The following is a 27,140-nucleotide window of genomic DNA, read 5'->3' as shown; positions in this document are numbered from 1 at the left end:
AACTTTATGGTGTTCGAGGACATATCTTCTCATTGCAATGCTAGCCCATTCTCTCGGGATTGTGGACGACTGTTGCACATGAATGTTCCTTGTGCCCCTCTGCATCAACCGTGGAGAGCACCACTTTCTCTGGCCACCAGAGGCACCGTCTTTCTGTGTGAGAAAAAAGATAGTAATATAAAGCTATGGATAAACTAACATACCAAGAGGCCAAGAAAAAGTGAAAGCATCTACATTCTTCATGCATGAAAATGATGTATGCTACAGCTATGATGATGTCACCCTCTCTGATGGCAGTATTCTTGGCCATTACGACTCCTACAGTGTGCCCTCAGGGCCACTCTACCATGCCTGCCCCTGATGGTTGGGGGTTCTCCTCCTGCTGCTTCCTCCACCCCCACATTGGGAGCAATGGTTTCCTACCTGCCAAGAACACCGATCTCTTCCCCCCCCCCCCCCCCCCAACTGGAGATGGATCACCACCATCTGCTTTCTCATGGCAGCAAGGGATCCCTTGGGACACTCCCCTCCAAAGTTTTTGCTGGTATGCAACCTGATACCAGCCAGTGGTTGAAGGAGCCACATGCTCCTGGTCATGGGGCTTTGCGATCTTCTGCAACACAACAAACTGCTTCAGGGAAGCCCTCGAGCCATCTAAACCCCAGTAAGAAGAAGAAAGATAAAAATAATTCGAAGATGAAGATTCCAGTGGCCCCTGCAGTGCAGACCCCAACCCTTTGTAGCTACCAGGGATATTTTAAGAATCACAGTGTCTATGATAGGGTGTGGGGTGGAGTTTGCTCATATGTTCTAGACTCTGTATGTAGCAAACTTGAGTGTCTTGATACAAGTTTGGAGGCTGTGGCTGTTTGGGTGAGGAGATTTCAGGATTTTACCATCTGTAATATTAATCCCCCTGCACTTTTGCCAAGGTTGTACTGTTCATCCACAGTAAGACCTGTACCTGGGTGACTAGTTACTCAATGTGGTGGAGACTTAAAGCTCTGTGGGACTGGTCTTTGATGGCCATTTGAAGTGGCATCTTCGCCAACTTAAGCAAAAGTGCTGACTACAACTTAATACATTTCACTGCCTCAGTAACATCAATTGGGGTGGAGAATGCACTACCTTTCTGCAGCTTTACAAAGCCCTGATCCTGTCTTGCCTTGATTATGGGAGTCTTGATTGTGGAAGTCTTGATTGTGGGATTCTTGATTGTGGGATTCTTGATTGTGGGATTCTTGATTGTGGGATTCTTGATTGTGGGGTGGGAGTCTTGATTATGGGATGGGAGTCTTGATTATGGGATGGGAGTCTTGACTATGGGATGGGAGTCTTGATTATGGGATGGGAGTCTTGATTATGGGAGTCGGGCATTCAGTCTGGCATAACCCTCAGCATTGTGGCAACTGGACCCGATACAGCACTGTGGCGTCAGACTTCCAACAGGAGCCTTTCGAACTAGCCCTGGGGACAGCTTATTCACAGAGGCTGGGGTCCCTCCTATAGACCAGGCACCAACAGCAGCTACTCAGTTATGATACACACTCTCAGCTCCCGTAAGAATCTGAAGTACCGTGTCCTTTTTCCTAGAAGGGAGATCCACCTCCCACAACAGATTGTGAATTGGAGTTACAACTCCGACTACAAATCTGCTCTTAGCTCCAACTTCCCCCACGGTCGCCTCGTCTCAGGGAGCAGTCATGTACCTCCACCCCCTCCCCCTCCTTCCTCCATGGCGTGTGTTCTGTCCTCGGATCTGGATTTATCCTTTGGAATGAGAGATTCAGTTGACCCCATTGTTTTCCACTGTGTGTTCCTGGCTTTTCTCGATGCATTTCCGGGTGCAGGAGTGCTTCACACAGATGGCTCAACAGTCGATGGACAAACCAGCTTTGCATACACACACGCATGGTGCAGTGAACTAAGCTCCCTGTCGAATGGGTGCAGTGTCCTCTGCTGAATTGTTGCCCATAAAACAAATCCTAAGCCATGCTCGTTCTTGCACTGGCAAGATGATTCTAATCTGCAGTGAGTCCCTGAGCAGCCTTCAGGCTATAGAACAGTGTTACCCTCGTCAGTTATTAGTCACAATTATCCAGGATCTTCTTTCTGAGCTCCATCAAGCTGATCGGTCGGTCGCCTTTGTTTGGACCCCTTTACTGGTTGACAAATTTGGCAACCTGGATACCAAACTTGGAAATGAAGGTCCCAGAACTGGACCTACGATCTACGCTATACCATCAATTCTTGGAAGTCTGGAATTCAGAATGGTAAGCTCTGGACTCCCCAAACAGACCGAGGGCAATAAAGGAGATTGCGACCATGTGGCCTTTCACAGCGAACCGATTGTCATTTGTCAGCTATGCATTGGCCACACTTTGCTGACCCAAGACCACATTTCCGATGTGAAAAACCACCTTACTGTCGATGTGATGCCTGCCAGATTGCGTTCCACATCCTACTAGACTGCGTAAATTTGACTTTTTTGCGGCAACATTTTAAACTTCCTGATACGCAACTCTGGTGCTAGTAAATGAAACCAAAGCGCTGACCTGGTTTTACATTTCACCCGCGAAGGTGGTTTCTGTTCGTCTCTGTGAGTTGGGGAACTTTGGCCTCATTGACTGCCTGATGGATTGGAGGGGGCACCCCTTGGTGGCTGCTTTCTCCCGGGAAACCCACAGTGGCCATTGGTCAGAGGTCTGTCGTGGCACGAGTCCTGCGCTTCTCATCTTTTTATTCCCCATACTCTTTTATATTTGCATTTTTTAATGTTTTGTATTTTCAAAAATTTTGTGCTCTTGTCTGTACTGCTCGTTTGCTTGTGGTAATGGAGGATGAGGTAGTGCAAGTCGGATGCAGAGGGTGTATTTCTCACCACACACCAAGCTCCAGGTACTTCGAATTGCATTGTGGGCAGTGCAGCTCACCCATCTTACTCTCTCTCACTCCTCTCCTACTTCTCCTTGTTTCTATCTCCGTCTTATTGGATCTTGGATTCAGTTGGTCTTACCAGACTATACTTTTTGTATCCTTCGTCTGAGGATTATTCGGATTCTATAACGTATAAGATGAAGGGACTGATGACCTCGCAGTTTGGTCCGTTTAACTCAACGCTCAAAATACGAACAGTCTCACCATTTACCCCCCTTGCTTCTGGTAGTGTCACCAGGACACAGTTCAGAACAACAAGTCTTCTAAACTTTCCGGACATCACACATGAATAATTTACCAACAGTCAGTATTCCCACGCGTCATTCGCCAGAGGAACAGGAAAGGGGCCATTAGTTAGTGGTACCAGAAGTACACATCGCCACATTTCGTCAATTGGCTTACAGAGTATTGATGTAGATGTAGCTTTAGCAATATCACCACTTAAACCGGCTTCTTATTCGATGTAGAAAATTGCCAACTGTCACGCTACATCGACTTTCAATCCAATTATCTTAGTCCAGTTAGGTTTTACATTGGGTTCAGAGGTACTTCAAAATATACATATGTACTGTTTTGCACGCGTCCAAACTAATTGAGGAAACTTTCCCCCCCACTGTGACGTTGGTACCTTAATAAGAACAGATTTTGGAATGATTCAGCATCATCTTGAGGTGACGATAATCAGTTCCACACATTGTTCTCTGCGACATACGGGAACGAAAAGATGTCATTAGGCGATAAGTCAGGTGAATATTGGCAGTAAGACATTAAGCAGATTTTTGTTCTTGAGATAATCAATTGTCTGGCGTACTGCGTCATAATGAAGAATGGTGTAATGTTTGCATATATTCTGCTTGGTTTCATCGCTGACTTACGGCAAACCAATTATTGTATCAACTTTTCGATCCTTCAAAGTAGTTATCACAAAATTTCTAATGTACAAAATTGTAAACGGGTGAATGATTGGTACCTCAGTCTCGAAAAGGCATAAGACTTCCACATGCGACCACGTTATCGTCCTCAGGTGCGCTGATGCACTGACCGCTTAGGGTAGGCGCAGCGCTTTTCTCTTATGTCCCCACCCACCCACCGCATCCAACCGATATTGCCGCGCTATTCACTGTCTGCGCCCATGATGACCTCCCCCAGTCCTTCCGCCACCTTGTTTCTCTGCCGTGGGTTCGTGCTCAGGTATGTGTGCTGGTGGCACCTAGTCAGTTCGTTGTAGGATATCTCCTTCATCTTCCAAATCAGAGTAATTGCGGTTCCAGGCCTTACTAAAGATGCAGCTACTATCATGACTGATCTGCTGTTTTCTTATTTGAATCTCTATAGATTATTTTATGACACGGCCCCAGAAGTTAGACCTCAGTGTCAGAACCTTAGTATGGTCGTGATCCATCCAGTGTAATTCCAGCAGACTATGCTCTGCGACTGCCGACTTGTTAGGCTGCTGCATTCTGGTGTTTCGTTGGTGTTCTTGGCAACGAACTTAGTACACACCATCTGACCTATATATGTATTGGCACATTGGTCAGAATTTCTGTAGTCAGAGGTCGTCTTTGATACTACCGAGCAGTGCTCGTGTTTTAGCTGGTGAGTGGACGACTTTCTTCACTTTGTGTTTCCGGAAAATGCGCCCTATCTTTCCGGCTAATGCGCTAAAAAAAGGAATAAAAGCAATTGCCGCCTCTTCCTGTGATTCATCTTCTGTTTCCACCAGTTGTACAGTAGGTATACGACGCAGGGATCTCCGAATTTGCCATTCCTTTTAGTCGCTCTTCTGCAACACCGTCCTGTTATGATAAAGTTCTTGGCTGAGACATTCATTGTCTGAGAGGCAGCGAGCCCTTTGCGTCATTGTTTTAAGCATCCAATTCCCTTATACTGTGTGGTGGCAACTGTCTGCGTTCATGTATAGGTCACTCTGTGGTCCAACGTGCCGTCCGCTCTTCTCTCTACCAGGACACCCAGAAAAGGAAACTCTCCATCCGCTTTGACTTCCGTGGTGTAACTGATGTGGAACTGAGATGTGTGAGGAAATCATTTGGCATGTCTCTTCCATGTGGCCATATGAACAAGTGAACAAGTGGGCTGATTCCAGAGCTTCCTCCCCGAACTGTTCCATGTACATGTTGGTGACAACTAGTGATAGTCAACTCCCCATGGCTACTCCTTCCGTCTGCTCGAAATAGCACTCATTTTCGACGTTGGCTGCTACGAGCCACGTTATCACTTGCCGAAATATTGTGCCTGTTAGAAAGTGACATCCGTCCGTTCGCCCGTGGGCCATTTCGTGATAAAGTACGCCGGGAGAAGCTGAAGAATCTCATTTTTAGTGTAACCAAGAAATAAACCATCGTTTTCTTGGAATGGCTTCTCGAACGAAACCACTATCACTGATATCGGCCCATCGTGGAGCACCCAAACAGTGGATTGCGTTTAGCCGGCCGAAGTGGCCGTGCGGTTAAAGGCGCTGCAGTCTGGAACCGCCAGACCGCTACGGTCGCAGGTTCGAATCCTGCCTCGGGCATGGATGTTTGTGATGTCCTTAGGTTAGTTAGGTTTAACTAGTTCTAAGTTCTAGGGGACTAATGACCTCAGCAGTTGAGTCCCATAGTGCTCAGAGCCATTTTGAGTGGATTGCGTTTGGTTTCAGACTTGTACGAATATAGTCAATTTTCGGCTCTTGTTACGATGTTATGTATGGATTTCGCATTTTTCGTCTGTCGAATTATTTGGTATTTCCTTGCGCCAGCTAACACAGCCTACTTTGGGCTTTGGTCAAATTGTGCGCAATTAATCGGGGACATACTTTCTCAAAGTATTGTGTTCATGCAGAATGTCTCCAAGCTTACATACCCTTAAGGGAGCCACCCTTTCCCGGTAAATCACAAGCAGATCCTCTTCAACCATGTTGCGCCCAGTATCGATAGTTTTGGATACGACTGGTTTACAGAATGAAATTTCACTCTGGAACTGAAGGTGCGCTGATTTGAAAATTGCTTGTACATTAAAACTGTAGGCCGGAACAGGACTCCCAACTTGTCAAAAATGGTTCAAATAGCTCTGAGCACTATGGGACCTAACTTCTGAGGTCATCAGTCCCCTAGAACTTAGAACTACTTAAACCAAACTAACCTAAGGGCATCACACACATCCATACCCGAGGCAGGATTCGGATTCTAACCTGCGAACGTAGCGGTCGCGCGGTTCCAGACTGTAGCGCCTAGAACCGCTCGGCCACCACGGCCGGCCAACTTGTCACTTTTGCCTTTCGTGGTACAGTGCGCTATATAAGCACGACTAACAAACCATATGGATAGCTCCACTTCCGCTAATAACTCATCTCCTATTTTCCAAATTTTGGAGATGGTTTCCCGCATAGATTGCGGGACTTGCACTCCTGGAAGAAAGGATACAACGGCGAAACGGCTTATACACAGCAAGGCTGTGAGGGCTGGTCGTGATTCGTGCTTGGGTAACTCAGTCCGTGAGCACTGTGCAGCGAAAGGCAAAGGTCCCAGATTCGAGTCGGATCCGGTACACAGTTTTAATCTGCCAGAAGTTCCAACAGCTGATATAGATTGATCTTTAAGAAAGTCATCGCTGACCGAATCAAGACTTCAACGAAATTCTACAAATCGAAAGTAGTGTGTCTCTTCAAAAGGTGATTGAATGCCAAAAAGTGTGTCCAGGCGTCCTGTTTACATCACAAATATTCAAACAATAGTAGTGTCATATCTCAATAGCGTTACATTCGTAACTAAATCCTGTATCGATCTGAAATTTTAAAAAAAATTAAGAGGTTTTACGAATGTCGATGTATAGCTTAGCCATTGTCAGTAAGTCCTTCAAATTATCGACATTAGATAAGAAATTAACAATGATGATAAAAAGGCCGATTATAGCAATGAAAATCTTGTATCCGCAGGAACATGCCTTTTTAACGAGAGAAATTATTTGTAGTTGTTGCAGACGTTTTCTTTACGCTATGTTATGTTTTGTTTGAACTAGTGTTAGATGTAAATTGGCGAAAATGAACAGCATAACTGAAACAATTGCTACAGGATTTAAGCTTTTTTCTAAAATAAGAATGGCACGCTTATTACAAGAAAATGAAGAAGCGATGTTTGTATTTTTTTAGGCGAAAGTGATCTGTCCCTTTTTTGTTAACTGTAGATTTAGATATGGAATGGTAGGAAAGAATAAAACAGTTCCTAAAAGCACCTAGTGTTAGCGGCACGTTACGTTCCCGTTCTGTTGTCAGTAATGTTAGAGGAAATAATAGAGGGAAGTCCAGATTTTATAGAGAGAGTGAAATTTTCTCTTTGTCTGTTCACCCATGTTTGTATTCAGAAAAGTGCGACCTCTACTTGCTGAGACTTGGTATCGCTGATAACGCAACGGAAACGGTACGTCTCCGCTTGCAGCGTGTACCTGTAGGTATTATCTTAATCACATTATGTAGATAGTTGTGTAGCGGGTGTTAAGATTTGATACTGCTTCTTTGTCTTTTTATCCATTGACAGTATGAAATAGGGATGGAGAAAATCAACCGTTTAAGACCAATATCGGTATTTTATTTCTGAATAATCGGTGTTTCTTAATTTTTTACTAATAACAGAGTGTGGAAACCGAAATATCAATTAGCTATAGCAGCAGTGCAAACATTTTTAGTTTTTAAACAAACAGTTTTAAAAAATAGAAGCAGTTTTTATTCTTAAAATTTGCATTGGTTTGAAATATTGCGTTACTATAGAAAATCAGAAAAGCGATCAGTGCCATTTTAATAACATGCCTTCAGAAGCGAACAACAAACTCGTAACTTAAGAACTGGCACAGCCTTGCGGAGACAATGTCCTTTTTGCCGCGTGAAGTGACTTGAGGCACGTGGGTACGTACAGTGTGGAAACCTCACCCCCCCCCCCCAATTGATCTACGCGGCAGTTTCTCGCTGTCGTCACCGGACATACATTGTATTGCACTGTGGCACCAATTCTAGTCTGGAAATATTTTTGCGAATTGAACTAGCAGTGAAATACAATGCTTTAAAAGATTAAAGATTTGTCTGCCATTTCTATGAAATAATAAGAGGAAGGAAATTATGGTAACAGTAATAAATTTAAAAATTAACAACAGTTAATTCTCAGTAAACAATAAAAATAATAAGTAGCTAATCTGCTGGCTATGTCTAATGAGCCTTTATCTGGTCGTATCCCTTCAAAACGGACAAATTAACACGAAAAACTGTTCTTCAGTTCCTCAGTTTTCACCCTTTAGTACTGACTACTCGTCATGCTTAAATAGTGGTATGGTCACAGATTACAACATAATTCTAGAGCAGAGTTTCAAAAAATTAGTCTGTAGGATAATATTGGTAATTTTTTTGTAATGTAACGACTTATCACTTTTCGGGAAAAACACCGAGCGGTGGACGGACTAAGTTTTCTTTTATTTGTCTGTTTAATATTGTCATTCTTGTATCTTGAAACTGAGTCAGAATTTTTCAGTCTGTTAGATTTCTAGGTTTTTTACAGGACATAATAGTAATAAAAAACCGCAAATAGGTTATTTTAGAAACCGGTTATTTTGAGTGGTTTTAACAGTCAAGTTCAACTGGCGTGGAAAAAGGATATAACAGAAAATTTTTATTTCGGCGATAACAGCTATCCGTAGCCTGAAGACCACCAGCTGGTCGAAACTGGTTGCGACATTCTGATTTGTTCACGCGATTGATTATAATCTTAAGTTGTATGTTTTTGCGACACGAACTACAACACATCGCAGGCCAAACGACAATACCATGCTGCTGCGCGGAGTGAGGGAGTTGGGCCGCAGTCAGCAGTGGTCGCTTTCGGTCTACATGGCGACTGGCCCCTAACGGGAGCCAGCGGTAACGAAGTGAGACGCGACTTGGGCCGTCTGGGATGGCGGAGAAACACTCTGCCCCAGATACGCAGGCATGGATGGCCTGAAGCGCGCTGTGTGCAGCACTGCCGATTACCAGAGAGCCACGTAAGGAACATTATGCCTCTACCGGTCTCAGATGCCAATGACGACATTGCGTGCCAAATACAGCGTCTAGGAGTAATTTACACCACTAAAAATAGTGTTATAAGCGATAGGAATAGAACAGCCATTGGCTTCCACTTATCGATGCGTAGTCAGTAATCTTACTTCCTGAATCTAATCTCAGACATTTCAGATGTTTCACATGGAATAAGGTCACATGACATTATTATTAGTGATAGATAATGAACGGAAAAAATGGTTAGCTGCGAGTAGGATTCACGCACTGAGGGTTCTGTTCAAACTAAATTAAGTATGTTGATCGTTCATCCATTCCGGGAATAGAAAATCGCGACCATTTTTGCCTGTTATCGACACCGACACTGCCAAGATACCGCTCCCAGGAATTCCACGATTATCGGTGATGGTTTAATTTCAGTAATATAAATGTGACATGAAGTCATGCTGTAGGAGGAAGGCAATCATTAGTATAACAAGCAGTAGTTCTCCATTCATGCTGACTGGGTCGCAATGGTAAAAGTCAAACATCAGGCAAGGAATGACTTTATTGCTCATATGAGGCATCTCAGAATTCATCGACCACCAGAAATCCAGGAGCCATTATTGTATATGGATATGGTGTTTAACTAATCTGTGAATGTTTCTTTCACATGCAGCTTGAAACGCCTTATCTACATGCAGCAATCACTCCTGGACATTTGAGGTGATTGATAAATCCCGAAATGCGTCAAATTAGCAATGAAGTCATTCCTTGCCTGACGTTTGACTTTTTACCACTGCGACCCAGTCAACATGAATGGAGAACTACTGAGTGTTTAAATTTAAAGTCTCACGTCGGATAACAAATGACAAAATAAATATTTTTTCGTGTGATATAATCATAAATTAACAAATTTCGTGTTCGTTCCTCTACTTATACCCACCTTGCTTCATGACTCATTTCGTGATTCTAGACAAACGGGAAAATATCCTGTAGGTTTGGGTGAGTGATTTTTGCGACTATCGAAATATGTTACATAAATGTTCGTATCTTTTTGACCGCATTGACTTAGAGTTTCGATTTTTTGCACCACCAAGGGGGCACAGTATACGGTACAAATTTTAACGGAATACGTCCATCCGTTGCTGAAGAAAAGGGTTTTTAACAGACAGACAGAAAACAGATGGTCATATAAGGGTCCGTTTTTACTGACAATTATGTGGTATTCTACAATATTAATATTTTACAAAGCTGTTTCCGACGTTACGCAATCGTCAGGTACAAAGGTATAATATGTGGGGCTGTGAAGTTTTTGTGCGCTCAAAGATTTAAAAAATGTTCATGTGACCACTGATATCAGCATTGTTGATAACTGACGCAGCACATCCAGCTTGTGTGGCAATTCTCCGAAAGGAACATCCCGCAACTCGGAAGGCTACAATTTGACCGCTTTCAAAATTGCTCAGTTGGCTGTAAGAAGCACAGGTGCGTCTCTGTGGCATAGTTGCCCGCTTGCTTCACTTGTCTGCACCACTGGCCGTGAACATTCCCTATTGTAGGGTAAACACGTATGGCGCTCTGGTGTAGCTTTGTCACTGCACTATCTATTGGCGGACGACGTTGAAACCATTGTCAGTACATCTACTATCCCTCAGGTAGCTTACGCCGTCATCGCATCAAAATCGACGTCGTCTTTCAAGACTATCCCCGGCATACAGAGAGCAACAAAAATTTGATTTTCAATATTTATTTCAGTTATCGACCGAATTTAAAATGTTGCCATAATCTACTCATAAAGAACTATAATCTTTTGTTAAAGCTTCAACACGTAAGTATTATGTCTTGAGACACAGTGTGACTCACGGCGCATAGTTTACCATATATTCATCCAATATTTGAGAATGAGGGCATTTTGGCACCTTTTAGCAAACTTTACTCGTAGTTTGAAAACTTTACGAAGTATTTTTTGTGAAAGGAAAAAGTTTATTGCTTACTACATTTTCGCTGTTCCTGCAGTAAAACTGCATCAGATATGGCGTTTTAATTTATTGCTTCTTTACTTCTAACACTTTTCGCAACACATTTTGCAGACGGAATCTACATATACAAATGACTGTATCTGAAAAATTATGTTGTTGCACAACACTCAGTTCAGGAGATACGGCGTCATAAACATTGAGATGCGTGAAAAACTTATTTTTCTCAAAACGGAGCGCATTGTCATCAACAAAAGTTCCATCCTTGTCTGGGAACAGGAAGTCCATAAATGGCTGCAAGTGGTCAATGATCGGTTTAGTTGGATCAGAGGACCCAGTACAAACGTTGTAAACACATCCCACACCGTTAGGGACCCACCATCACCTTGCATTGTGCCTTGTTTACATCTTGGGTCTTTGGCTTTGTGGGGTCTGCACCACGCCAATTGAAATCTGGTTGCATCGGACTGGGCCACGGTTTTCCAGTCATGCAGGGTCCAACCGATACGGTCACGAGAGGCGCTGGAGGCGATATCGTGGTGTTAGCAAAGGCACTCGCGTCGGTCGTCTGTTGCCATAGCGCATTAACGCACTGTCGTAACGGATACGTTCGTCGCACGTCCCACATTGGTTTCTGCGGCTATTTTCCGCAGTGTTACGTGTCTGTTAACACTGACAATTCTACGCAAAGGCCGCTGTTCTCGGTCGTTAAGTGAAGCAGTCGGCCACTGCGCCGTTCGTGATGAGAGGTAATCCCTGAAACTTGGTACTCTCGGCACACTCTTGGCCGTGTGGATCTCGCACTATTGAATTCCCTAACGACTTCCGAAATGCAATGTCCTATGCATCCAGCTCCAACTAGCGTTCCGCGCTCAAAGTCTGTTCTCCCGTCGTGCGGCCGTAATCCTGTGGGAAACCTTTTCAGATGAATCATTTGAGAACAAATGACAGTTCTTGCAATGCACTGCCCTTTTATACCTTGTGTACGCGATACTAGCAGTGTAAAGTGGGACACTGAACTTCTGGAGTCTCCTGTACTGTTACAAATTCGGGACACCTTGTGTGGCTGCGCGTTACCGTGTCAGGCAAGGCTCTAGGAACGCGTGGCCCTCGCCACATTTCAGAGGCCAGTTAGGCAGCATGCGGGATGTATTTTTTTCCCGTTAAGTACCGTCACTACCGGTTTCGAATGGCAAGTGCTCGCAGTCGGCACCAGTAGCAGCCGGCTGTGTGCAGTAGCAGCCGGCGTGGACACGATCTGCGCATCCAGTCGCTGAACCCCTCCCCTGCCCACACGCGAGCCTTCCCTTGCAGCTCAGCGCAAACTGATGTTTCACACAGGTTCGAGTAGAAAATTACAAGAAAAGTGTCTTGTAAGTATAAAGGGCTCTAAACGTAGGGTTGAGTCTCTTAGAGGTACCTTGCTGTACTTAACGTCAGCACTGATAACGAAGAAACTAATTTGTCTAGCAAACATGTTCCAAATGTGGTCGGCAGACTGAAGACTTTACATACATTACGTAACAGGTTGTGTGTTGCCTGCATGTTTCCTCCTCCAATGTGGCTACTGATTGGATTTCTACTAGATTCCACATTGAATGCGCTGCGAAAATAACCCCCTCCATACCTCATACCTGCCGACAATCTTTTGCTCGGTAAATACTACGTCGTCACTGGTTAAGAGCGCAGGCCACGCCCATTAATTAATTTAGTAAAAGAACGTACACACATATGGTACATCATTGTTGCTTCTGTCAGTTTGTTGCGTGATTCTATGTTAGAACATCATGACTTCCCTGGACAAAACAGATTGATCTTAAAGAATTTGTGTGGTTTCAGGAGAAAAAAAACTGACGGGAAACTCACGTCTTCGTTTCACAGACGATATGATATTAGATGCTGTTTAACAGGTAGTTCCGATTATCCATGATTTCCGTAAGGTGCTATTTATTGTACCGCACAGTCAGCTTAACTAAGGGGACAAAATGTGCCCATTAGGATGGTGAATGTTCGGAACGAATGTTTGATGGCTAAATCGATTGGTACCCAATAAGGCATAAGCGCTCCTCTTTAAGAGCTCAGCACATCTAAATTATTGTCCGATCTGCTGTACTATCAAGATATATGCTTACGATGCTGTTGTCTGCAGGAAAACACCGTTGCTGGTCATCATAAGGAGATGCAAAGCAATTTAGACAGAATTTCCACTTTTTGTACCGAGTAACAGCTCACTGCAAATTGGTCAGTGTAAGAAATTCCACATACTAAAGAGATTATAATATTGGAGCTCAGCTCTTAAAACTCTCTCACATCTAAATATCTAGGGATAATGATGAGAAATTTGTCGAGCCTTCGAATCAGCAGTAGGAAAATCGAAGGAAGACAAAATTGTTGGGAATGTGACAAGTCTTTTGCGGTAAGAGTCCGTATCAAGTAAATATTGCAGCAGATGGGGAACGAATTCAGAATCCTGAGGCGCGTTTCTAGAGGCATAAAACCCTTCAAGAAGAATGCAATAATTACAATCCCAAAGAAAGCAGGCGTTGACAGATGTTTACCGAACTATCAGTTTAATAAGTCACGGCTGCAAAATACTAACACGAATTCTTTACAGACGAATGGAAAAACTAGTAGAAGCCGACCTCGGGGAAGATCAGTTTGGATTCCGTAGAAATATTGGAACACGTGAGGCAATACTGACTCTACGACTTATCGTAGAAGCTAGATTAAGGAAAGGCAAACCTATGTTCCTAGCATTTGTAGACTTAGAGAAAGATTTTGACAATGTTGACTGGAATATTCTCATTCAAATTCTGAAGGTGGTAGAGGTAAAATACAGGGAGCGAAAAGCTATTTACAATTTGTGCAGAAACCAGATGGCAGTTATAGGAGTCGAGGGGCATGAAAGGAAAGCAGTGGTTGGGAAGGGACTGAGACAGGGTTGTAGCCTCTCCCCGATGTTGTTCAGTCTGTATATTGAGCAATCAGTAAAGGAAACAAAAGAAAAATTCGGAGTAGTTATTACAATCCATGGAGAAGAAATAAAAACTTTAAGGTTCGCCGATGACATTGTAATTCTGTCAGAGACAGCAAAGGACTTGGAAGAGCAGTTGAACGGAACTGATAGTGTCTTGGAAGGAGGACATAAGATGAAAATCAACAAAAGCAAAACAAGGATAATGGAATGTAGTCGAATTAAGTCGGGTGATGCTGAGGGAATTGGATTAGGAAATGAGACACTTAAAGTAGTAAAGGAGTTTTGCTATTTGGGGAGCAAAAGAACTGATGATGGTCGAAGTAGAGAGGATATAAAATGTAGACTGGCAATGGCAAGGAAAGCATTTCTGAAGAAGAGAAATTTGTTAACATCGAGTATAGATTTAAGCGCCAGGAAGTCGTTTCTGAAAGTATTTGTATGGAGTGTAGCCATGTATGGAAGTGAAACATGGACGATAATAGTTTGGACAAGAAGAGAATAGAAGCTTTCGGAGTGTGGTGCTACAGAAGAATGCTGAAGATTAGATGAGTAGATCACGTAACTAATGAGGAAGTATTAAATAGGATTGGGGAGAAGAGAAGTTTGTGGCACAACTTGACTAGAAGAAGGGATCGGTTGGTAGGACATGTTCTGAGGCATCAAGGGATCACCAATTTAGCATTGGAGGGCAGCGTGGAGGGTAAAAATCGTAGAGGGAGACCAAGAGATGAATACACTAAGCAGATTCAGAAGGACGTAGGTTGCAGTAGGTACTGGGAGATGTAGAAGCTTGCACAGGATAGGGTAGCATGGAGAGGTGCATCAAACCAGTCTCAGGACTGAAAACAACAACAACAACAACAACAACAACCACCACCCTTTGCACTCCATGCTGAAGTGTAAAGATGATACTCAAACAACTGAAGTGTAACTTTGGAAGAAAATTACTGTTATTCTCGAGATCATGTTGGACGTAATTAGAGATAAAATATTCAGGATGATTGTACTGCCACTATCGTACTTGTCTAACGCGCGTAGTGACCACGAGAATACACAGAGAGATTACGGCTCCATTTAAAGGAAGGACGTTTAGGAGCCAGACATACATACGTTTTCTTCTAGCTCCGTACACGAATGGAATAGGACAAAAAGTCGTCCACATCGATACGGAGTACTGTCCGCCAAGCACTGTGTAGTGGCAGGCAGAGTATAAAGTTTTTGTATATATACAAAGGTGTTCCCGCCTTATCCACAATACCCAAAAATTCATTTCCTGCCGACCTTGCAATGATATCAGAAAACGATGGAAAAGAGAAAAGGAAAAAAATGCAAACCCCGCGTGGTGGTATTCAGCTGACAAATGAAAATTTGGTGAACGAGAAATGTTCGTAGATCGTGAGTTTTCTTAACATGGACTGTCTTCTAGTGAAATTCCGAACCGGAACACCTTGTTTGAATGGATTTTTATTTGTAGCAATCATATGACGAACGACACCTTTGAACATCTCGAAGTATAATAATACTTAATCCAGCTGGAGACGGTATCGTCCACTCTTAGACTTGGGCAGCCATTTGTTGCCATCGGTACGTAGAATGAGAGTAAGGCTTAAATTTCTCTGTCCTCGTGCACCGTACCTGAACAGTTGCACAATGAGAATCACACAATTCCTGCGACTAAACAGGAATCGTATGTGAAGTTGCTATTTAGCCAATAAGACGACAGAGCTACCAAAAGGACATTTTGTATGCTGTAATGGACATTAGTTGTCACATGAGTGTCAAATCTCAATAACATGCCATAATAAGAAAGTCGATGTCCTGCGCTGTAGATAGTAACGATGTTTGTATCAATACTGTTCTTTTTTATGCTTGCAACATTTGTTAGTAAACGTGCAAATGACCAACACACTGTGTTGAATATACTAATAATTTTTTTCCTACCATATAGCTTTGTTAGTTCTATAAAGTTAGAGAAGCAAGAAGTAATTCTTATAGTGACTTAGCTACTCTGAGCGAATGTTGAGATCCTATAGGACCATCTTCGGTGTCCTTTTTCTTCCTAAAACTGAAAAACATAGGAATAAATGCCCTGCGACGTATTTGGGAGTTGGCACGGACGGACGTGGAACGTTTTCCTTAATACGACTGTTCAGTGTTACAACGCTTCCTGCGGTTCCTCAATTGTCTTTTGTCTTTTTTTTCCAATGTCTTCGCCTCTCCGAGCGACCGCTACGGTCGCAGGTTCGAATCCTGCCTCGGGCGTGGATGTGTGTGATGTCCTTAGGTTAGTTAGTGTCGCATAGTGCTCAGAGCCATTTGAAACATTTTCTTCGCCTCTCCCAATGTGTTGCACCGTACATTCTTAACATTTTGCATCAAAGGTAATTATGCCTGTCTGGCAGTAACAATATTACTATTTAATGTTTTATTGGCACACGTAATTATTGTATCCATGTATTTCATACTCTTAATCTCGTAAGAAAAGAAGTGTAACTGTTCTGGTTATCTTGTTTGTTTTAATACCGTAACTCCTGCTCGAGTAGCATTCTCTCCTCTTTGGAAACCCACGCAGCCACAGATGAGAATGAGGAGGAGGCGGTTATTTGTAGCTCCATGGTTGCAATGTTAGGCGCATTATGCTTCCTTGTAGTGAAATAGCGTCACTCGGTGTGTATCCCCGGAGAAATCGTCTTCCAGGTGCAAGAGACCATCCCGGCAGCAGTGGGGACACTGGATGCGGCCAGCTGCTCGTTGTCGCTCACGTCGTTTGTCGCCTGGGATCAGAGATCATTCTCGGTCCTTCGAGGAGGAGACTGGCGGAAATGGTGAAGACAGCTAACCACACTCACGAGGTCTTAGCACAATTGTAATTCCGACGTCTGATCAGGGTTACCTGGTTTGGTTTCGGGTGTTCGTTTAAACCTGAGACTTCGTCCGTTCTGTGACATCAAGAGTGAACCGAAAGCTGCAGTAGACCTGTAAACAAATACGCAATGAAAATCTTAAAATATTAGTAGTTAACAACCGGAGCGGGTCAGCAAAGTCCTACGATTCACATGCCTTCTAAAATGCAGTCGCTCTCACATCATAGCAGATGCTCAGAGTTGGTTGACATCCGAAGTATAGTGTAGAGACATATTCCCAGCAAGTAGAGAGTATATTAGAAAGACAGATTGGACTCCCTAGGAGGTAGAGGATTTACAACAAGAAGCAGAAACATTTGCTTTGGCTAGATCGATAGTGAATCAGATTGCGAACTTATATGGACAAGACTAACTGTGGTCGGTGAAATAGATTAATAATTTGATATTTCTACCGGCTACCATGTTCGTACTCAACGGTCGTAGTCATTCACAGATAACGTAAACTCTATAGCATCGAGATACCACGAGGTCGTAGTAGATGATGACTTTAATTTGCCCAGTATCGATTGAAAACACTACGTACACGATAAGCACAATTTGTTTTGAGGAGTATTGTTGAATACACTCTTTGATAAATTCCTTCAACAAATAGCTAGATTGATCACACACTAAAGAAATAATTTTAAACCCTCTGGTTACAAACGCTGGCTATCTGCAAAGTGGAATAGGGATTACCGATTGTTATACTAATAAAGGACGAGCGTTACCAGAGCCGAAAGGCTCGGGGGCTCATACACTGTGTGATCAAAAGTATCCGGGCACCTGGCTGAAAATGACTTACAAGTTAATGGCGCCCTCCATCGGTAATGCTGGATTTCAATATGATGTTTCTCCACCTTTACCCTTGATGACAGCTTCCACTCTCGCAGGCATACGTTCAATCAGGTGCTGGAAGGTTTCTTAGGGAATAGCAGCCAATTCTTCACGGAGTGCTGCACTGAGGAGAGGTATCTATGTCGGTCGGTGAGGCCTGGCACGTTGTCAGCGTTCCAAAACATCCCAGAGGTGTTCTATAGGATTCAGGTCAAGACTGTGCAGGCCATTCCATTACAGGGATGTTATTGTCGTGTAACCACTCCGCCACAGGCTGTGCATTATCAACAGGTGCTCGATCGTGTTGGAAGATGCAGTCGCTATCATCGAATTGCTCTTCAACAGTGGGAAGCAAGAAGGTGCATTAAACATCAATGTAGGCCTGTGCTGTGATAGTGCCAAGCAAAACAACAAGGGGTGCAAGCCCCCTTCATGAAAAATACGACCACACCATAACAACACCATCACCTCCGAATTTTACTGTCGGCACTACACACGCTGGCAGATGACGTTCACCGGGCATTCGCCATACACACACCCTGCCATCGGATTGCCACATTGTGTTTCGTGATTCGTCGCTCCACACAACGTTTTTCTACTGTTCAGTCGTCCAATGTTTACGCTCCTTACACCTAGCGAGGTGTCGTTTGGCATTTACTGGCGTGATGTGTGGCTTATGAGCAGCCGTTCGGCCATGAAATCCAAGTTTTCTTACCTGCCGCCTGTCATAGTACTTGAAGTGTATCTTGATGCAGTGTGGAATTCCTGTGTGATGGTTTGGATAGATGTCTGCCAATTACACATTACGATCCTCTGCAACTGTCGGCGGTCTCTGTCAGTCAACAGACGAGGTCGGCCTGTAAGCTTTTGCGCTGTACGTGTCCCTTCACGTTTCCACTTCACTATCACATCGGAAACAGTGGACCTAGGGATGTTTGGGAGTGTGGCAATCTTGCGTACAGACGTATGATACAAATGACACTCAATCAGCTGTTTACGTTCGAAGTCCGTGAATTCCATGGAGCGCCTCATTCTGCTCTCTCACGATGTCTAATGATTACTGAGGTCGCTGGTATGGAGTAGCTAGCAGTAGGTGACAGCAAAATTCACCTAATGTTAAAAGCGTATGTTTTTGGTGGTATCCGGATACTTTTGATCACATAGAGTATGAAAAATCCGTTGACGGATCCACTTTCCATTACATATCTGTAGTTACATATCTGTAGGATCAGCCTGGTGCTGAAACTGAAAATAGCAGACAGAAAGCATAAGTACTGAAGTCTCCTTGTAAAAATGTATTCACACATGAGGGTACTACCATAATAATGTTCGGCCACCACACACACACACACACACACACACACACACACACACACACACACACGCACACACACACACACGCAATTGAGGAATCTTGTAAGTATCCACCTGTGCTGTATTCTGGTGGAACAGTGTTCACTCTATCCTGAAACTCCGTGCGAACAGGCCTTGGAATGCCCACCGGAACCGATCGACCGTCGTGTCATCCTCAGCCCGTAGGCGTCAGTGAATGCAAATATGGAGGGGCATGTGGTCAGCAAACCGCTTTCACGGCCGTTGTCGTGTTCCGTGACCAGAGTCGTCACCTCCTCAGTCGGCTTCACAAGGGTTGAGTGCACGCAATTCGCCAACAGCCCTCGGCAGACGAAGAAGATCTCCCACCCCAAGTGCCAGCCGACACCGACAACGCTTAAATTCGGTGATGTGATGAAAACCGTTGGTTATCGCGATTTGGTTTCCATAAATATCTCGTGGGAATATCCGAATAACTTCTTTGTTTTTTAACGTGATTTTACTTCCCAGATAGGTTCCTGTAACTACCTCTGTTGCTTCTGTCGTAGTGTGGATGTGTCTAATTCGCATTGTTTCTGTATGAAATTTGTTGTTTCTTCCTAGTAACCAAGAAATGAGAATTTTCCATGAAGTGAAACATCTGTATCCTCTTCACACATTTTCTTTCGTTCTGAACGTATGATTTACCTTGTATCTTGTATCAGTTGTAAGCAGCCCACGAGCATTACCTCCTTTGTGCGTGTTTCTTCCTACTGTCCAGTAGAGTTGTGGCGATTCGTGAGTGAATCGTTCATTTGAACGACTCTAAATAAAGAATCGTAAGAATCGAATCGTGATACGGACGAATCGTCGTGACGATTCCAAGTTCCAACGATTCATCGATTCTTAGTATGCTATGCTTCGAAGGCAACTTCTGAATCATGCCGAGTCGTGCCGAATGATAACGACCGCCAGATGGCAGTCAAGCCTTATTAGAGAGAATATAGGCTCTCTAACCAACACCTTTCTTGGCGGATCGCCGTGTAATACCGTCGTTAAACAAAAGCTTTTTAATTAATGTCAAGTTCGAGTTTTCGAATGTTATCGTGTTCAGATTCATATTAAATTTTAGTGAAGTAATGTCGCTGTATACGATTGAATCCTACTGTTTAGAAGTATGTCGTCTTCTCACGTAAAAGTTCTTTGACAAATTAAAAGCAAAATAACTATGCTTTGTATTTAGAAGAAATGAAAGTTAAGCTAAATTTGTTGTGTGGGAGGGCTGTCAGCTGCTTTATGAATTACAAGGGTGATGTGGACTTGGAAAGACATCTTAGCACAGAGAAACATAGGATGATATGAGCCAAACCACGTCTGCTTCACTGCTAGATTTTGTTACTATAAAACAGACGTTAGTAGTTGCATACGTTCAAGCGACACAGCCAGATTGGCATACCACTTAATTTTGCATCGCCTTTCGCACAAATCGACTCCTCTTTCCTGGAATACTGAAATAAAACAATAGATGCAATCAAATCAAACGTGACCTTTCATCAATTAAGTTATTACACGTATAAATCGAGAATCACACTTGTAACGTCATATGCATGTTTCCTCATAAATAAACAATTTCTGGCATATCTTATGATACAGTTCGATTCTAACCCCATTGACAATTTCAGACATGTCCTGCCATCTGTGAGTAAGACTAGAATGAATCGTGAAAGAATCGTGAACGAATCGTAGGAATCGATTCGCAATGTGAGATTGAATCGTAGGAATCGAATCGGGAAAAAGAATCGTGTTGCCCAACTCTACTGTCCATTTACTATTGTACTGTTTTGATGGCCTGATGGCCACATGTAAAAGCTGTAAGAATGGTTGTCTGTCAGTATGTTCTGTTCTAGACCTTTTATGGCCCAACATCTAATATTCCTTCGTGAGTTTCCTCCAGTGTCATGGCTGACTGGATGTTTTTAATTCGCCGTTTCATATCTTACAAGGAAACATCACCAACTTGACCTCATATTTTAACGAGAGAAAAATACACTTGCATTATATCAGCGCGAAAATTTGGGTGATAATACTTATACGGGATGTTCAAAAAGTCTCTCCGCAGTGCCGTGTGATTGTTAGCCGTGCGTGCCGTATGCCGTAGTGAATATACCGAAATGAAACTCAGTGAAATACAAGTTATTAATGTATTGATTATTCATTTTTACTTTCAGATTTTAACATTAAGCGATACTACTGACACTCACTGAGATAAACGAAACAGTGGAATGTTGGGAGAGTCCACTTGTAGGGAAGTAACCCAGGCAGGCGAACAATCATCCGCGGCTAACAATCATACGGCACTGCGGAGATACTTTTTGAACACCCTGTAGTATGCAGTTACCACCTTCTGAATGTTCAGCTTTTAAACTTTGGCGCGCACCGGTTGTTAGTCACTCGCTCCGCACCACTGCAGCCGCCTAATATCCGAGCTCAAAGCACTGCATGAAGGAATGACAACCAGATCTCCTATTCACGAGATTTTGAAGGTGAGGGAAGAGGAATGTTGTTGTTGTTGTGGTCTTCAGTCCTGTGACTGGTTTGATGCAGCTCTCCATGCTACTCTATCCTGTGCAAGCTTTTTCATCTCCCAGTACCTACTGCAACCTACATCCTTCTGAATCTGCTTAGTGTATTGATCTCTTGGTCTCCCTCTACGATTTTTACCCTCCACGCTGCTTTCCAATACTAAATTGGTGATCCCTTGATGCCTCAGAACATGTCCTACCAACCGATCCCTTCTTCTGGTCAAGTTGTGCCACAAACTTCTCTTCTCCCCAATCCTATTTAATACTTCCTCATTAGTTATGTGATCTACCCATCTAATCTTCAGCATTCTTCTGTAGCACCACATTTCGAAAGCTTCTATTCTCTTCTTGTCCAAACTATTTATCGTCCATGTTTCACTTCCATACATGGCTACACTCCATACGAATACTTTCAGAAATGACTTCCTGACACTTAAATCAATACTGGATGTTAACAAATTTCTCTTCTTCAGAAACGCTTTCCTTGCCATTGCCAGCCTACGTTTTACATCCTCTCTACTTCGACCATCATCAGTTATTTTGCTCCCCAAATAGCAAAACTCCTTTACTACTTTAAGTGCCTCATTTCCTGATCTAATTCCCTCAGCATCACCCGACTTAATTAGACTACATTCCATTATCCTTGTTTTGCTTTTGTTGATGTTCATCTTATATCCTCCTTTCAATTCACTGTCCATTCCATTCATGGCTCTGAGCACTATGGGACTCAACTGCTGTGGTCATCAGTCCCCTAGAACTTAGAACTACTTAAACCTAACTAACCTAAGGACATCACACACATCCATCCCCGAGGCAGGATTCGAACCTGCGACCGTAGCAGTCGCACGGTTCCGGACCATTCCATTCAACTGCTCTTCCAAGTCCTTTGCTGTCTCTAACAGAATTACAATGTCATCGGCGAACCTCAAAGTTTTTATTTCTTCTCCATGAATTTTAATACCTACTCCGAATTTTTCTTTTGTTTCCTTTACTGCTTGCTCAATATACAGATTGAACAACATCGGGGAGAGGCTACAACCCTGTCTTACTCCCTTCCCAACCACTGCTTCCCTTTCATGTCCCTCAAATCTTATAACTGCCATCTGGTTTCTGTACAAATTGTAAATAGCCTTACGCTCCCTGTATTTTACCCCTGCCACCTTTAGAATTTGAAAGAGAGTATTCCAGTCAACATTGTCAAAAGCTTTCTCTAAGTCTACAAGTGCTAGAAACGTAGGTTTGCCTTTCCTTAATCTTTCTTCTAAGATAAGTCGTAAGGTCAGTATTGCCTCACGTGTTCCAGTGTTTCTACGAAATCCAAACTGATCTTCCCCGAGGTTGGCTTCTACTAGTTTTTCCATTCGTCTGTCAAGAATTCGTGTTAGTATTTTGCAGCTGTGACTTATTAAACTGAGGAAGGGAAAGGTGAAAGGTGGCCTCTCTTACACACACACACACACACACACACACATATATATATATATATATATATATATATATATATATATATATATATATATAGGGTGAGTCACCTAACGTTACCGCTGGATATATTTCATAAACCACATCAAATACTGACGAATCGATTGCACAGACCGAACGTGAGGAGAGGGGCTAGTGTAATTGTTTAATACAAACCATAAAAAAATGCACGGAAGTATGTTTTTTAACACAAACCTACGTTTTTTTTTAAATGGAACCCCGTTAGTTTTGTTAGCACATCTGAACATATAAACAAATACGTAATCAGTGCCGTTTGTTGCATTGTAAAATGTTAATTACATCCGGAGATATTGTAACCTAAAGTTGACGTTTGAGTACCACTCCTCCGCTGTTCGATCGTGTGTATTGGAGAGCACCGAATTACGTAGGGATCCAAAGGGAACGGTGATGGACCTTAGGTATAGAAGAAACTGGAACAGCACATTTCGTCCACATGCTAACACCTTTTTATCGGTCTTTTTCACTGACGCACATGTACATTACCATGAGGGGTGAGGTACACGTACACACGTGGTTTCCGTTTTCAGTTACGGAGTGGAATAGTGTGTGTCCCGACATGTCAGGCCAATAGATGTTCAATGTGGTGGACATCATTTGCTGCATACAATTGCAATCTCTGGCGTAATGAATGTCGTACACGCCGCAGTACATCTGGTGTAATGTCGCCGCAGGCTGCCACAATACGTTGTTTCATATCCTCTGGGGTTGTAGGCACATCACGGTACACATTCTCCTTTAACGTACCCCACAGAAAGAAGTCCAGAGGAGTAAGATCAGGAGAACGGGCTGGCCAATTTGTACGTCCTCCACGTCCTATGAAACGCCCGTCGAACGTGTACCTCACCCCTCATGGTAAAGTACATGTACGTCAGTGAAAAAGACCAGTAAAAAGGTGTCAGCATGTGGACGTAATGTGCTGTTCCAGTCTCTTCTGTACCTAAGGTCCATCACCGTTCCCTTTGGATCCCTACGTAATTCGGTGCTCTCCGATACACGCTATCGAACAGCGGAGGAGTGGTACTCAAGCGTCAATTTTAGGTTACAATATCTCCGGATATAATTAACATTTTACAATGCAACAAACGGCACTGATTACGTATATGATTATATGTTCAGATGTGCTAACAAAACTAACGGGGTTCCATTTAAAAAAACGTAGGTTTGTGTTAAAAAGCATACTTCCGTGCATTTTTTTATGGTTTGTATTAACCAATTACACTAGCCCCTCTCCTCACGTTCGGTCTGTGGAATCGATTCGTCAGTATTTCATGTGGTTTACGAAATATATCCAGCGGTAATGTCAGGTGACTCACTGTGTGTGTGTGTGTGTGTGTGTGTGTGTGTGTATATATAAACTTTTTAAAATTTTCTCTTATTAATATACACCTCAAAATGAAATTGGATAGACCTAAGCAAGTGAGGAATTACTATGAAATAAAGCTAATAATTCTAGATATAAAATTTAATCATGCCAATCACGATGAATAATGGCACATCTCCTGCAAATATAATTCACATTGACAGAGTCAGCTTTACAAGCCAAAGAAAATAACGTACAACGGCATTGTTAACAATTATACAGTGCTGCGCTACTTCTTTAATGACGCACTCATTCGTTTCATTCATTTGTCAGTTACAACATAAAAATGTTCGAAGCAGAGAGATCTGTTACCAGTTGCAGGTTAGAAACAGTGCACTTTAACAAAGCGTGTTACCAGTGTCAAAACAGCAGTTCACAAACCTCTTACGCACTCCGGTGTACAGTACTTCGTGCTGGGGCAGTAAGCAACTCCAGTGGGATGGAGCGAGTGACAACCGGTCTGATCACAAATTTAAAAGCTATACGTTCAGAAGATCATAACAGCGTAGCATCAGAATTATTAGCCCAAATTTTCGCGTGAGAGCAATAACTGGTTCAAAATGGCTCTGAGTACTATGGGACTCAACATCTGTGGTCATCAGTCCTCTAGAACTTAGAACTACTTAAACCTAACTAACCTAAGGACATCACACACAACCATGCCCGAGGCAGGATTCGAACCTGCGACCGTAGCGGTCACGCGGTTCCAGACTGAAGCGCCTAGAACCGCACGGCCACACCGACCGGCCAGAGCAATTGCTGGGACTGATATCTTACAAGTGTGCGTGTATGTTTTTTTTCCCTCGTCAGAATATGAGCTCACGTTGGTGATGTTTGCTTGTTAAACTAATTATTTAGTATGTTTGTTAAATCTTGTATAAAGATAGCTAAATGTGCAGGCGAAATTTTACATCCCGGAATCGCGAGCGGCAGTGCGTTCGTTCATCCACACCAAAAGCGTTGAAAGTTGTGTGGAGCTTGCGGTAAAATGAGTTGAATACAGCGGGGCAGATGCGAGCGGAAGACTGTCAAAGGCCGCGAGGAAGCGCGTGGCCGCGCCTCCACGACGCTGCGCTTCGGACGTCTTCGGACGTCTTCGGACGGCACCGGAACGCGCCGAGCGTCGGCTCCACCCACGTGGTGACTCACGCGCAGCGCGCCACTTTGCCCACGCCGTCGCTCGCAACGGCGTTCAGTCGCCGGCTGGACGCCTTTCGTGCATAGGCGGACGCACACCTTCCTGCGGCGTGGCCCGTTAGTTCCGGTCACTGTGCTGTGGTGCTACCGACTTGACCCAGCACGGCAGTCGTCTCGTACAGTCAAAGAATTCTCCAACTACCCGGCGATATATTCAGTTACAGTGAACGTGGCCCGTAAACTGCATACAGACCATCTGTTGTCAAATTTGTGAAGTAGATTTTTCTACGTCGGAGGCAGTGCATTTTAGAATTTCAGGTAAGTGTACATGATTTTAAGGTGCAGTTACAGATGCTTTAAGTACCGCGAAAATATCTGTTCCAGTAATGCATATTCACATACTAGTCCTTGCATTTAACATAATGAAGTATTTGTTTTTCGTTCATGATTGCCATATGTACAGTTTTGTATGTATAAATATTTGGATTATATGTGTGACGTTGTTACTTCTTAAGATAATGGTGCCCACTTTTCTGTCTTTGCATTGTTGCGTGGGATACCCCAAGGGGCAGTTCGACCGCCAAACATGAAAGACACCGTTACACAAGTGGACTGTTCCCATTGCATAGCCAAATTATCGTAGGAAATAATCTGAGTGCGCGTGTGGTGTTCCTGAGGGTCGCGCAGGAATGGAGCTGTCAGTCTGAACGGTACTATCCGATGGATGGCTCAGTCATCAGTAGCTTCATTCCATAATAACGAAGCGAGGTGATGCTGTGGTCAATACACTGGGCACATATTCGGTAGGGACGTGTTTCTAATCCACGTCCTGCCAACCCGATTTTGGTTTTCTGTGAACTAACTAGCTCAAGGTGGTTGCGTTTCCAGTTGAGTAAAGAAAACCACGCCCAGTTCATTTCCCATCCGTCGGTGGTCAGAGATTCTGTTCTTTCCAATATCCTCTGTTCCTGACTGGACGTTACTTTCCTGTGCAAACCGTTATATCTCAGAGCAACAGTTGCAAACCTGCATCCTCAATTATTTGGTGGATGTATCCCGATCTCTGCCGGCTGGGGTGGCCGAGCGGTTCTAGGCGCTACAGTGTGGAACCGCGCGACCGCTACGGTCGCAGGTTCGAATCCTGCCTCGGGCATGGGTGCGTGTGATGTCCTTAGGTTAGTTAGGTTTAAGTAGTTCTAAGTTCTAGGGGACTGATGACCTCAGAAGTTAAGTCCCATAGTGCTCCGAGACATGTGAGCCATTTATCCCGATCTCTGTCTTCCTCTACAGTTTTTACTTTCTACATCTCCGTATAGTACCATTGAAGTTATTCCCTGATGTCTTAACACATTTCCTGTCATCCTGTCCCTTCTTCTTGTCAGTCTTTTCTGGATATTCCTTTCCTCGCCGGTTCTACGAAGAAGCTCCTCATTCCTTATCAGTCCATCTAATTTTCAACATTCTTCTGTAGCACCACATCTCAAATGTTTCTCTTTTTGTTCCGGTTTTTCCAAAGTCCATGTCTCACTACCATACTATGTTGTGCTCCATACGTGGCCAGTGCTAGTCTGCTTTCTGTGCTCCTTTCCCCGTTCCTCATTGGTTAT

General features: G+C 43.5%; 1 protein-coding gene across 3 annotated transcripts in view; it reads left to right on the top strand.

The window, feature by feature from the left end:
- Positions 1-27,140, top strand: part of LOC124544634 (putative fatty acyl-CoA reductase CG5065) — a 498,437-nt gene that overhangs the window by 336,526 nt on the left and 134,771 nt on the right. Inside the window, exon 1 of one of the 3 annotated variants that reach the window (XM_047123242.1) lies at positions 25,605-25,851. The exons of the other annotated variants lie outside the window; for them this stretch is intronic. The gene's annotated coding sequence lies outside the window, so the exon portion shown is untranslated. Of the gene's footprint in view, positions 1-25,604; positions 25,852-27,140 lie in introns of those variants that run through there. 3 annotated transcript variants of the gene reach the window in all.

This window comes from Schistocerca americana, chromosome 8 (assembly GCF_021461395.2).
Source record: "Schistocerca americana isolate TAMUIC-IGC-003095 chromosome 8, iqSchAmer2.1, whole genome shotgun sequence".
NCBI lineage: Eukaryota > Metazoa > Arthropoda > Insecta > Orthoptera > Acrididae > Schistocerca > Schistocerca americana.
The sequence above is the reverse complement of the archived record's forward strand: the minus strand, read 5'-3'. Positions and strand labels throughout refer to the sequence as shown.